The sequence below is a fragment of the Varanus komodoensis genome, unplaced genomic scaffold, assembly GCF_004798865.1.
Source record: "Varanus komodoensis strain SLA01 unplaced genomic scaffold, ASM479886v1 scaffold52, whole genome shotgun sequence".
In the NCBI taxonomy this organism is placed as follows: Eukaryota; Metazoa; Chordata; class Lepidosauria; order Squamata; family Varanidae; genus Varanus; species Varanus komodoensis.
This window is the reverse complement of record NW_025336114.1, coordinates 2064474-2076984: the sequence shown is the minus strand read 5'-3', so window position 1 is coordinate 2076984 and position 12511 is coordinate 2064474. Positions and strand designations below refer to the sequence as shown.

General features: G+C 45.0%; 1 protein-coding gene across 1 annotated transcript in view; it reads right to left on the bottom strand.

Annotated features, from left to right (window-relative positions):
* Positions 1–12511, bottom strand: part of SNTA1 (syntrophin alpha 1) — a 76371-nt gene that overhangs the window by 28960 nt on the left and 34900 nt on the right. The gene's annotated exons all lie outside the window — the stretch shown is intronic.

Here is a 12511-nt window from a genome sequence, read left to right as displayed (position 1 = left end):
GTGGAAAGGAGCATCCAGATCTCCCAAGTCCAGCCCAATTCTCTCAACCACTACATCACACTGGTGCTCTTGCTTGGGAGATGCAGGACTTTTTGTCTCTAAACATCTGTGGAGTTGCGCCCTTAACAACAGAAATTTTCATGTGGGAGTAGGCAATCCATTTGGGCTTTAAAATTTCACTTGACGTGTATGTATTTTATAGATTCATTATGTTTATACCTTGTGGGGTTTTTTCCCTTCCAAGGAACTCAAGGCAGCTTACATCTTCCTCCTCTCCATTTTATCTTTACAACAACCCTGTGAGGTAGGTCAGACTGAGATGCTCTCTTTGGCCAAATGAGGACCAGAATCTCTCAAGTCCCAGTCAAAAGCTTTCATCACTAGACCACAGTGGCTCTGAATTGTTCCAAGAAATACACTGAGAGTCGGAGAAGATCTTTAAGCAGCATGAATTTTTCTTCTCCATGGTGAGGCCTAGTTAACCTGGCAGTCATAGTCTGGACTATGAGTTTAAATGCTTTTCAAAGGCATCCTCATTTATACAATAAAGCGTCTGAAGTGTCTGTGTGATTACCGCTATTTGAGCACAATCTACTTGAGTAAGCAGTCCTGTCATTGCTCCAGTCCTAAGCATTTGCAAGGAAACTTGTACTGATGAAGCAAACTTTTTGCAGTCTCGTTGTGGCACAGTAAATACAGACCTGCATTTCTAGTCTGTATGGTGAATCAATTACAGTGACTTTACCACACACCCTGCATGGATCTATTCAACCCACATTCTCCAAATGCCAATATGATCATGCAAATACACCAGATGGTAACTAACCCGAAACTCTTTCTTTTGCTTTATGCCAAAATCAATATTGACAGAAAAGTGGTTGTGTCCCAAGTTGCAGCCTTAATAAGTCTACTGGAACCATTTTTCATTAATACAATTTGTCCCAGATTGCTCCTCTTCCTACTGGTGGCACCCCTATTCGAACGCATGACCTTGCTGCTTGGTGCAGCTCAGGATTCAAAAGATTTTGCCTGCCTCAGAGGGGCTGTTTCCTTGGGCAGCAATAAGGTGCATGCCCTGCGTTAGCCATCGGCCATGTGTCTTCAGCGGGCGTTGTGGTTGGCTCGCGGCTGTATGTACTGACTGCTCCGGCGGTGTGTGGCATGCCTCCCAGGTGCTGTTTCTGAGGCAGGAAGGAGACTGCACAAATGGAAACAGGATACAATTTCAGTGGAAACTATTTCAGATAGATGTTACTGTTCCAGTCCGTCTGTAAGTTTAGACCTCAGAACGAAGCCCACAATTCTCCACATACCACTTTGTGATCGGTGCAGTTCCCAGCAACTATTTAAAGCAACGAAGGGTGTTGGGAAGAAACCGGCAAAGCTGGGCAGATATTTGACAGTGTGCTAACTAGATTACTTTTTACACTTGTTCCCAATACGTCGGATAAATGTTCCCGCCTGTGCAAGCTGTTCTCTGACCACCAGCCAGCAGGCATTTCAAAGGCACTGGGATGCCAGCCAAGATAGCTCCAAGTGCAGTCTAGTGGGAGCCTCTGTCACTGCAATGGATCCATGGATATAAAGGAAAGAAAAAATAGCTTGTGTATGCAATGCTGCACACTTCTGTTCATATTAACTGGAAGGGGGACATCGCACAGTGGAAACGAGATATTCGGGGGAACTGCACGTCTAGCACCTGTGCGGGAGGGTTTGTAGCTTTCTGACTAAGCGGCTGAGCAACAACTCAGCAACAACAGCAACTCCTCTGTTGACAGCTTGCTCCAGCTGGAGCTCAGAAGTGGCCTTCGAAGCCTCCCCTCCCAGCCCTCGAAGCATCCCCACTCACACGCACCAGGGAGCAATAAATATCCATGGTACCAGGCTGCTGTAGAAAGGTCGAGGTAATACATGCAAAGCGCTCTGAATACTCAAAAAGTGCTATATGAAAGCTATTGCCATCATTATTGCTACTTGATGAGAGTGCCACTTAAAGACCACTGGGATTCCCACATGTCTGCAGGATCCACAGGAGCTAACAAATATCACATGGAATGCTCAAAACACTCAGTGCATGAGGCTGACATTAAATGACAGCACTCCAACGAATTCATTCATTTGAAAGTGTTGCCTCCTATCCCTTCCATCACTCCCAAAACACCGTTCTTCTCCGTAGCTGTTCCAAAGGCTGCAGTGGTCATATGTGCTTTAAACAGAGCTTTGGCTCGCCTCTTCAGCAACCAGAGTCGTCACAGGAGCAACAAAGTTCTGGGAAAGCCTTGGTAGTGCCTGTATTTTGCTGCACACATCTTCTCTGACTGACAGCCAAGCATATCACAGGCTAAAGTGCTGAAGGATGCAGACAACAAAATTGTGACTCAACAAGGCAAATTAGGTGTCGAGACTATCTACAGGAATGGAAAGTATTCAATTATGGTAGCCACAGAATAATAAAGACGAAAGCCTGCACTGAACTTTGAGCTTTCCATTCAGTAATTTTCGAGAGTACAACATGCCCTCCATAGCCCATGCACTAGTCTACATAACATTAAGATATTTAGTCCATAACCTTATGGAAGGCAGAAATCTGAAAATCTTGCACTGTAACATTTTAATAACGTACAGGTGGCATATGCTTCATTTATGGCTGTGGAGACCCCTGTCCCTTTGAATACAGCAAGCAGTGCTGCACAGGCTATGATTACCATGTTGGCCACTCAGACTAGGACTCATGCAATTTTGAAGCACCCCGTCTTTGCATCTATCTATTTCCCAAACCACATGTCTGTGTGTTCCACGTTTAATGGAGCCTTTTTGTCACTGGTTAAAATATTTAAAATATGCAAACTAAAGTACTCAGATAAGCAAGCCTGAAATGGAAACAATTGTATGTTACTAAAATGTTATTTTAAATAAAACATATAGCCAGCCAGCCAGCCTGGAGCCTTGTACTTTGTAGTGGCAAACAAACAATTTTAGAGCATCTTTTTGAAGGAGAAGAAAACGAGCCTGCTTTAACCAAATAATAATGTTGTTTTTGAAGTGGTAGGGATCTGGCCAATGACTCAAGCTTTCCTCATATTAACCCGAATGTTTCCATCTGTTGCTATTTCCTTTGGAGTTGCAACAACTTCGATTATCCACACCATCCTCATCTAATATGTTTGTAGTGTAAGTCCCAGGCCATAGAATAGCAACAATGTGGGCTGCTGGAAAAGGGAAGGAACTGTGCATTTCCCCCTTGAAAATACTTATTGCTAGTACGAAGTCTGTATACAGGATGCCATGTAATCTCCATTTATCTACCCCCGCCTTAGAAACCATACCCTTTACATCTAGAACCTGCTGCAGCTTGAAGATCTCACATGTGTTGTAACCCCACCCCCCCCCATAATCGAAACATGCAGCCAGGGCACGGCTCGTCACGGGTAAAAAGCATGATCAGGGTGTCCTGTGCACGTAAGAACAAGAACCCCCAATGAATGGGCACGCTACGTAAGGATGAAAACAAAGCAGGCTACGCTCAAGCATAACCGCAAACGTCACGCCCTTGCACCCTCGCTTGCTTGCTTTAGCATGGGAAATGTGCAAAATGTGCAAATGTAGCTCAGTGGGGTTCCCCTATTGTTCGCTGTTATTCAAGCACCTGCATAGTTGTAAAAGAGTATAAAAATGGTGCCCTCCTTCTGCTTGGGACCGCACTCCAACCAGTGTGGTCCCTGCAGGTAAATAAACTTCTTCTCTCGAAAATTCCAACTGGTCTCTGGTCTCATCCGTAAAACCGCGGCACACAACAACATGCCTCCTTCTTCCATAGAAACAAAGGAAATTGCCTTGTACTGAACCACATCACTGGCCCATTTAAGCTGGTCTTGTTTGACGCTGGACACTGACAGCAGTTCTCCAGTCCTGCCACTGCACTGATGCCCCTCCTATGGAAGAGACATGAGTGTGGAACCCCCAGCCTTTTATACCATTGGTGATCATATGTATTTTATTCTGTTGCATTTTAGGGTTTTCACTGTTGTGAACTCATGCGAGAACAATGGAAATGCGACAATTAATTGACATCTTCTATAATATTTGTCTTGGTGTGATGCCTTTAGCCTAGGTCTAGGACTTCAACACAGCTGCCATCCTCGCATGCACATGGAATGATGCTATCACTCAGTAACCTTCCTCCTTGTGAAAAACCATCTTAAAACATGATGTGCAAATCATGTCACCAATATATGAGGATACATTCCTCAGCCCTTTGACAACAAAGCACTGTGGCCAAATCTGTCTTCTCAGACCAGAGAAGCATTTGGGCAGGGCATAGCAGACTGGAGAGCAAAGCAACCCTCTGAGGAGCAGCTGCTTCAGGTATAATAGAGGATTTGTTTCCCTTGGCCTATACGTTACAAAGTCAATTTAATGTCACTTGTAAGTGTACAAGTCTCAGAGTAAAGCACACATACACCACCAGGACTATGCTCCTAGCAGAACACTCTGCTTTAGAATGTTGTTCTTATGGTCAAAAGCACCTTGCCAATAGTTGTAGCTTCTTTCTCCTCGAGCTGCATGAGCCATACTCTCAGATACTCAAGGATCTTTCAGAGATGATCAGCAATATTTTTTAAAGCCTACTGAATGACATCTCCCTCCTGGAGTATCAATACCCCAAACCCCAAACAAAACCCACTAAAACTATTCTTTTTGTTAGACAAAATGGTCCACTGCCAGTGTGCCTTCCAAAACTCTAATTCATAATGAATTATTTCCTACAGCATAGAGATCTTTCTTCGAGGGACAGGTGAAAGTGCTGATAACCACTGCACAAGATTTATAGCATGTAGCCATGGGCTCAACACCCCCTCGTTCAACCATCCTTCTACACACTCTCCATTCTCCACTTCAAAAAAGAGGGAGAAAGAAGGAACTGCCTTCTGCCAGAGCACCCTCTGGTACTCCAGCCTCCTTCTATAGAGAAAGGGGTAAGAGGAAGGGAAGGACCAAAGCATGGGAGCTAGAAGGGGCCACAGAAACAAAGAAGAGACTGCACTGGTGGACACTTGTGAGGCCCACTTCTTGGCCACTGCCAGTTCCAGAACACCTTGGAAACAGATCTGCTCCTCTTTTCCTCACTGTTGCTGCCAGTTCATTTTTCCTGCGTGAGTGAGTGAGCGAATGAACAGCAACAGGAGTGAGAAGGAGTGGCAACCTCTGCTCCTCTCACTCTTTCCCTCTGGGGTTTCAGGTGGATTGGGTCCAGTGAACAGATGATGGGAACAGTGGTGAGGACAAAGAGGACTTACTTGAATCAACTTTTCCTATGACATTGCAAAACTAGCACTGCTGGACGGTCCACTGTCAATGTGAAGCTGCATTATGTGCTAAAGATATAGCGGACAGTACTGATATTGCAATGTATCAATAACATTGGGGAGGGATACTTATCCCTATGAAGCACAGGGCTCATGCATAGCAGCCACAGGGTGTTCCCACCATGTGGACCTTGATGTTCTGAAGGACATGTGTCTCCACTCCAACTGTTCACCAGGGGAGTTGCCCTAACAACCAGCAAACTCATTTGCTGTGCAACATGAAACTCTACAGATCACACCCCTGCATTCCTCTACTACACTGCACGTTTTGTCGTTTGGCACTCAGAGAGAGAAGCAGCAATTATTGGCTGAGTCCAGAGGCAAGAGTTAATTAAATGCCATTCATCCCAGGATGACCCTGCTGGCCCTACTTTCACCTCTGCCTTAACTGCGTTTGATTTATATTACTGCTGTCCACCTTCAACCTCTCTTTGGAAGCTCCTTGGAGGAGTTATGCCATCCATGTGTGGTTTCTTTTAAAATGTGCTCTGCACAAGTTACTGCTGCAACTATGGGCTGCACATTTTAGCAGACCCTTCTTCTATTCTTTCAACATGAAGTTGATCTGCTGACTGCTTTGAACACATTTCTCTATCCCCCACCCCCACAAAGCTCCACCTGCTGATTTTTGTAGATCAAGTTGTTCCTAAAGGGTACAACAGCAGGCCAGACCTGTTCCTGGGATCCCTAACCATAAATTCTGGCTGGATCTCTTGTCCACTACAGCTGCCTTAAATTTCATAATTCGTCTGAGAGTCCACAGGCAACCAGGAATTCCATGTGGGTGGCCAGGCTTGGAGAAGGAGGACCAAGTCTGTTTGGTTTAGGTAGGAATCTGTCTCTTTCCTCCACCAGGGCATCCGATAGAAGGCTTTTTCTTCTGCATTCTTTTTTTCTTTCCTTTCTTTTCCCTAGGAGGCTAGCAGCCTGTGTTTTGGTTCTAGTCAGCAAAGCACATGAACAACTTCTGTGGGCTCAGTGACAGAAAAGCCCTGGGGATATGGGAGCCTTACCAAGTGGGCCATGAAGTGTTGATGTCCTTCCTCAGTGGTTTTTATTCCTACTTTCAGGTACACTCTCTCGTGAGGGCTCCAGACTTTCTTTTGAGCTGTGAATACCAACGGGCAAGTCACCTTTAGGAATGACAAGCACAAACTGACCACTCACACTTAACCAGAGAATGTGCCCTTCTATAAAAGGGTAACACCGCCATTTGCAAAAAGCTGCTGCTGCTGGATTGAGTTTCACAACGGAAGCCTGAAGTCCCCGAACTTGGGCTAGACTGGAATGGATGGGGGATGGTGGGGAAGGACAGCAGGGCGATGGGGAGGGATCCTTGTGTTTGCTATAAATAGCAGCCTCATTCTTTCAGACATTTGATCTTTCCTCAGATTTCTTCCCAAGTCATTAATCCAGGCAGCCAGAAACTTGCCAATGATGATTAAAGCACTTAGAAACAAATTGGATTTTAAAAAAAACCTCATTCATGATTTAAAAAATCACAGAATGGAGTTAGAAGCATGTGGTAAAATTTTAAGCCTTTTGTATCACATTGTTTAATGGCTACAGAGTGACCTACAGTTCCATTCCACTTGTACACCTCATAAATCAAGAGGCCAACAGAAATATATCAGCATAAAACAAGCACATGGGATGACAAGATGCAGCTCTCCCTAGACAAAGGCTTATTTGGGTAGAAAGAGGAGAAGTGAGAAGCAGACTGGGGTGCTTATCACGTGCACATCAAAGTTCCTGCAAAATTGTACTGGTAGGCTGATAAATGCAAATGTCACAGTGACCAGGTCTGCACACCCACCTCACTCTTGCTGATTGTGCATAACTGAAGTAGCACAGTAACCCTTCCCAGGTGCAGTTTGCTGTGCTGGCAGAAGGTGGGAGGGTGCAGGTGACCAAAGGTAGGGGGCAGTTTACAAACTAGCCTGCAGCCCCAGAACAGGTCCCAGAGTAAACCCACCTGTCCTCCCTTCTTGATTGGTCTGGACAGTACAACATCCCATAGCTGTGAGAGTAGTGATTACAAGAAACTTGACCAGGGGCTTATTTGAATTTCTGTCCACACAAGGTAGTATGGCATGCAAAACAGGTGAAAATCAAAAGGAATCTGTGAAAACAGTCAAGCTAGAATCAAAGCAGGCTGAATTCTGTTTCCATCAAGAGGAAGGAATGGAGACAGTGACCACCTCCCATTACTTAGAGGTAGTGAACCTCTGAACACAAGGTCTCCATTTAATCAACATGGCTAAAAGTCATTTTGTCCAGGAAGCCTGAGCACTACTACCAAATTCACCCCAAGGTTCACTTAACACCAGCCTCCTGCAACCTGGTGGCCTTCAGAGGCATTTGAACTGCAACTCCCAGCATTCCCATCCAGCAGGGCCATTGACTGGGAATGCTGGGTGTTGCAGTCCGACCATGTTTGGACAGTGCAAGGTTGGGGAAGGCTGCTATACACCATAATAGCTGCAACAAGAACAAATAATAATTACAAACATATGAAGGGGGCACCAAGTTCAAATCCTGCAAAGTGTCATCGGGATACTACACTCATGGTTATCATGAGCAGGAAATGAAGTCCATTCTCAGATTTGATTTACAGGGAAAATGACACCAAAGGCATCCAGGACGAGGTCACTATGATTATCCATGGTCACCACTGAAAAATGTGCAGGACACTTTCACCACTGAAACCAACAGTGTTGCCTGATGCTGTGATACACTCACTGAATCACAATCTAAGTAGGAATTTGCCCCACCCCTTATTTAATATTTTATCAGGCAGCTCACAGCTTCTCTCCTCAGCTTCTTGCTAAGCAGTTTAGAATCCAACTGACTGATCCTTAAAATCGATTATTCTGCAACAAGTCTGTAGAGAGCAATATCCCAAGTGCAAGCCTTAAGGTATCTGACAATACGATTAATTAAGAATGTGAGTTTCCTAATCACAGAATGCCAGATTTAAAGCAGAGTATAAGTGTTGCACTTTAATAAACAATCAACTGTTCCTGGATGAAAAAGTGGTAATTAAGTTTCTGATTCTCTTTGCAAATGCTCACAGAGAAATCTGCTGCATGGACTGTGATGATAGTACACTGATGTTCAGGATGTATCTTTTGAGTCATCACAGTTATTGAAGTCAGTTGGGCTGGTTCCATTGAGCTCAGGCTTCCCCTCCACAGCCACGACTGCCTCTACCTGTTCTTCTCATCATGGAAAGATATGCTAAGCATGCAGCAGGAGATTTCACAAGGGGAAGTAAAATAGTAATGAAAAGAAACATCACTCAGTTCCTCTTTCATAAAAAGGTGATTGCTTGTTGAAGGTATGTCAGGAACTCCAGGTGTTAGCAGCCTAGGGGTTGGAACTAAATCACTGCCGAGCTTAATGAACCATCTCTAGGCTGGGCTCTCCTGTGGTTCTTGGAGAATGATTACGGGCAGTGCCGGTGATGGGGATTCCCTTGTTTGGCTAAAGTGTTTGGCTCCCCCTATTCCGTCAGTGCTGTAAAACCCTTAGTAGCTAGCCAATCTGCTTCTAGGCTCACTTCAAGTTCCTCACTTCAGTCTTTAAATGAGAAAAAGCCACGGACCTAGATGCTGAAAGGACAGCTTTTTCTTGCAAGAGTCAGCCTACTAAGTAAGATTCTCTTCTGATGCCCCTCACTGGGTGGCCTTGTAGACTATGGTTTGTAGGGAAAAGAGCCTTTTTGTATTATCTGACTGTGGCACTCCCAAGTTATGTTTGTCAAGCCCCTTAATTGTTGCCTTCAAGGCACCTGGAAGGCTACTTCCTTGAAGCATTCAAAAGCAGCTGGTTAATATATGGGGGGAATCCCATCAAATGCTTTGACTTTGCCTTTTGTCTCTTTTTTACTACTTTGTAATATCACGGTGTGGCAACTGCTTTTACAAATGTTATTGTTAGCTATGTGGAAGTTATATTTAACTATCGTGGTTGGACACCTTGAGTTGTGGTGGGATATCCAGTGGGATAGAAAAGATCTTGTTCAATGAAAATCTTAGCCCAGTGCTCAGCTGCTGTTAAGAAGGCAAACTCCATGCTAGGCATCATGAGGGCTGGAACAGAAAATGAAGCTGCCAAAATCTTACTTTCCTTCTACAGATCTTTGATGTGCCTGCACTTGGAATACTGTATTTCAGTTCTTGCTGCCTTACCTGAAAAGGACATTATTGAGTTGGAAAAGGTACAGAGAATGGCAACAAAAATGATCAGGGGGCTGGAGCAGCTCGCCTAGGAAGAGTTGCTACAACTGGGACTGTTCAGCTTAGAAATAAAGTTAGACATTCCCCCGCCCCCCCATAGCAATCAGATGCCAAGTCATCCCATGAAACTGATTGGTGGGAGATTTAGGACAGATAAAAGGAAGTACTTCTTCACACAAAGTATAGTTAACCTAAGGAATTCGGCTGCCATGAGAGGTGATGATGTCTGCCAATCTGGATGGCTTTAAAAGGGGCTTGGAGATTCAAGAGGGAGGAGGCTAACAATGGCTACTAGCCTCGATGGGCGAGCGCTGCCTCCTTTACCAGAGGTGGCATGCCCACATCCACCAGTTGCTGAGGAGTTTGGGCAGGAGGACGACTTGCACCCAAGCTGCAGGGAGGATCCTGTGGACAGCTGGTTTGCCACCATGTGTATGGAGTACTGGGCTGGTGCTGTGCTCCTTTCTCCAGAGCTCTAAGCATGGCTAAGTCTGGATTCAACACTGGAACTCCAATATCCACCAACAAGAGCCAGGTGCAAAGGCTAGGCTTAGGGTTAAAAAAACAGGTGCTGCTGAGTACATTTTGAGCCTAACAATTTGCTTCCAGTAGCACCACTGAGCTGAGTTCACAGTCCTCTCACAAGCAAGTCTACTCCTGAGCAGCCAAAACTTTCATTTCAGCAGGATAGGATAGAAAAGTTGTTTAAGTGGTAGTCAGAAATTCTTGTCAATCTATTGAAAAGTACCAAAGGCTGACCAGAAAATCCTGAACTACTTTATCCCAATGCTTGCTCTATGCTCTCATCATTTGCAGCATTAAGGTGTACTTTCAACACCTTTCCAATTCAGACCTGTCTTTCTTTTGACACTTTCCCAGTGTAATACTTCATTCTTTTCACATCCTACATTGCTTAGTATGTATGAAAAAGAACTGTGCACACCAGCCTGTTGGTGGCACAGGGGGCAGGGGTGTCATAATGTTGAGATACATAAATGCACGGCTGTTCTGCACATGCATTGTGATGTATCAGTGGGGATGACGTACCTATTGCAATTCCATGCTGAGGAAGAGAATGGACACTGTGTTACCATGCGGTTTGCGGAGGCCTGGTGCACAGCAGTGAAGGCAGAAGTGGATGTTTCTTTTGGGTTGCCACTGCAGATGAGCCTCAAGCAGTGAGCATCCTGAAACTCAATCCACAGACTTACTGATGCGAACCAAATCCCTGGGAAGGATTTTGCTTAAAAATGATAATCACAGTATTGAAGAGGGAGACAAGCAGAGTTAGTTAGCATTCCTTTCTTTTCGATTTCACAGTTCTCCTTCAGGCAAAAGATCCCTTGCTCTGGAGGACTGGCTTTCCCTCTGAATGACAAAAATATGGATGCTGTGCATTTTTGGCCTGGGTATTGGAACCCAGCCCTGAGGTGAACCTCAAAAGCAAGTGGATTCAGCAGGGCCTCCCTGCCACATTCTGCTCTGCCACCAAGCCCTGCAAGAATGCCCTACCGAGCCTGGGAGCCTGGCTCTCTTGGCTGAGATATGCCATTTGCAAAACAACTCCCACCCAGTGAAAGCTATGGTGCTCTCTAGTCAGTGCGCAACAACTGCACAGCCTTGCCTATCTTACGTACCTACAATCAATGCCCAGTGCCGTGTGTTGTCTGCCCTTAAGCAAACAAACACACTGTCTTGGAGGATGGCTGACCCAAAGTATGTGTATGTTTCATCAGCAAAATTCTGCTTTTTTCCTTTGGCAGGGAAGTGGGGCTGGAGGATAGGGGGAAGTGAGGTCAGAGTTCGGGGGACTGCAACAGGGGCTGGTAAGCAAAGGCTTCCCCAGGGCACCAGACACAAGCTTTCCTCCTTCCTCTTGCCCTGCAGAGCCCTAGTCAATGCAATCCATGTTCCCTCTGAGCATCCTGCTGCTTTTGGTTAAACCCTTTCCTTTAAGCACTGGCTTATGAGAGTGAGTGGGCTTTGCACACAGCTGGATTCTGAAACAACTGGGAATCAGCACACGGAGTTGCTCTACGGCTGCTCCTAGCCATACATTTCTGATGGATTTAAAAGATTAATGGACAAAAGGATGGCAGTGGACTGCAGCGTAATTGGATTTCGGCAAAGCATTTGATACGATGTCTCATGAAATCTTAATTGAAAAACTAATTGAGATTGGCTTGGATAAGGAAACTGTCATGTGAGCTGAAGACAGTAAACACAGTCTCTATAGGCAACAAACTATTCAGATGCACAGGTGCCCAGACTGTATGGCTCTGGAATGGTTATTAGCAAGAAGGTTGCTTTATTTATTTATTAGATTTATATCCCACTTTTTCACATAGTGAACTCAAACCAACTTACATCATTCTCCCCCTCCTGCTCTCAATCTTATCCCCACAACAAGAACAAACCTGTGAGAGTCTATGACTGGCCCAAAGTCACACTTTCGGCTCCATGGCCAAGTGGGGACTAGAGCCCAGATCACCTGGGTCCCAGTCCTGCACTCTTGGCCACTACACTACACTGGTATCCAAGAAGGCAGGGGCACAAACACTAGATATACATATTACCATATATATTGCCTTATAAGTGACTCATGTATATGACAAGGTAAATATTTTGGGCTGTTTATATATGTCAGGCATATACAATGACCCCTGATTTTTACTTTGCTATTTTTGGTTTCTTATGTGCTACAAGAAGTGCCCATCAGTTGCTGAACAAAGAATTAGTGCTTCCAAAGCAACCAAAAATGAGTGAAAATGTTCATCTCTGGAGCAGGCAGGTGAGCAGAGCTCACATGAGAATCCCACTGGGATTGCCCCACTGCCTGTCAATCCCAGTTAATTTACACTATGCTCCCTGTTACATCCAAATGGGGAGTCTGACTTACTATCC